The sequence below is a fragment of the Lagopus leucura genome, unplaced genomic scaffold (genome assembly GCF_019238085.1).
Source record: "Lagopus leucura isolate 7727_CA_CO unplaced genomic scaffold, USGS_WTPT01 27930-0_obj-0_obj, whole genome shotgun sequence".
NCBI lineage: Eukaryota > Metazoa > Chordata > Aves > Galliformes > Phasianidae > Lagopus > Lagopus leucura.
Genome location: NW_024964683.1, coordinates 1 through 1424, shown reverse-complemented (window position 1 = coordinate 1424; position 1424 = coordinate 1). Strand labels below are relative to the sequence as shown.

Sequence of the window (1424 nt, the reverse complement as noted above, 5' to 3'; positions counted from 1 at the left end):
ATATATATATATATATATATATATATATATATATATATTTTTGCCACGCTCCTCTTGAAGATATTAAAGCACAACCAAATTCCTGAGGCTGCTCATACGTACCTCGCTCTCTTCCTCAGCAATTCCAGTTGTCTCCTTATCCCCTGCCCTGATACTCTCCTGTATAAAGAGGAAATATGGTCATCATCTTACTCATGCTGAGGGAATGACTGCAGAGAAACTGGCATTAATCAAGCTCAGTGGAAGAATGGCATGTATGGGATGCGATGAAATGAATGGTGGGAACTAAATGGGACAGCACACAGGGAGTGGAAAGATTCTCGCTGCTATATATCTGAAATAAAAGTAGCTATAAGATAACAACAGAACAAAAACAGCAAAAAACCACGAGAAATAAAGCCTGTTAATTACATAATGATAACCACACTGGAAGTGCTAGTGTCAATTTATGTACTTTTGCTATCAGTATTCTCACAATAGCACCATCCTGGATGAATGTTTTTATTAAGCAACAGCCCAGAACATTGCTGACCTTACAGTTTTCCAGCTACCTCAAATTTCTCCCACCCAAGACTCAGAATGTTCCCATCATAACATGCTGCTGCTCCTGTAACTCATCAGTTACTTACTCCTGTAACTCACCAGGAAAACTTTGTGGAACACTTCTTCCACACACGTTGGGCTGAAACACACGTAAGGGGATTGTTCAAAGAGGTGGGTCACAAAGCTCATCAGTTTGTGCAGAATCACTTTCCTCCAGGTCCACACTCAGCTGTACATGCAGTGGGTGCCTGACATTTAAAACAGCAGACATTGTCAGTGGCTCTAAATCTGGCACCCATGAAGATGCCCAAGGGATCAATTGCTCTGAACAGTGATGCTCTCCACCCCAAACAATACTTCTTACAGCACAGATGGGATCTATCACAAGGTCCTTTCCTACAGAAGCTGTAAAACTGCACGAGTTCCAGGTTTTGGAAGAGGAAAAAACGTACAATTTCCTAAACTCTGCGGGACAGTTGTGCTCCTGCTGGTTTCCAATTCTACTGTAGCATTTTGGGATTCAGTCAGCAACATCCCTTCTGCTTGAGCTTGGATTCAGTTCTGGCTATTGCTCAGCCTGGATCAAGAGGTTCAGGTCCAGTTTAGGTCAACAAACAGTCAAGATGGCTGTAATTCATGTCTCGTTTGGAAGACTTGGAAGTGCTTTTCTCTTCTGCTCAGCCTTGGCTTCCTGCAGATTGCAGGATATTTCTAAAGATGCTTTTCAGAGGAAAAGTAAATCTAAGCCCCCTTATAGAAATCTCTTTTACTAATAAATGTTAAGGCTGCTTTGCTAACATACATATGTCAGATTTTTCAAAAGCCCTGGAAGAATGAAGACAAGTCATGCAGATCTGTGTGAGTGCAGGTAGAGCAGATCG

General features: G+C 41.8%; 1 long non-coding RNA gene across 1 annotated transcript in view; it reads right to left on the bottom strand.

The window, feature by feature from the left end:
- Positions 1 to 1417, bottom strand: part of LOC122191813 — a 2992-nt gene extending 1575 nt beyond the window's left edge. The window contains exons 1-2 of the long non-coding RNA XR_006182466.1: positions 643 to 1417; positions 103 to 159 (exon numbers count right to left, since the gene is read on the bottom strand). This is a non-coding gene — a long non-coding RNA (uncharacterized LOC122191813). The remainder of the gene's footprint in view (positions 1 to 102; positions 160 to 642) is intronic.
- Between the last annotated feature and the right edge of the window lie 7 nt (positions 1418 to 1424).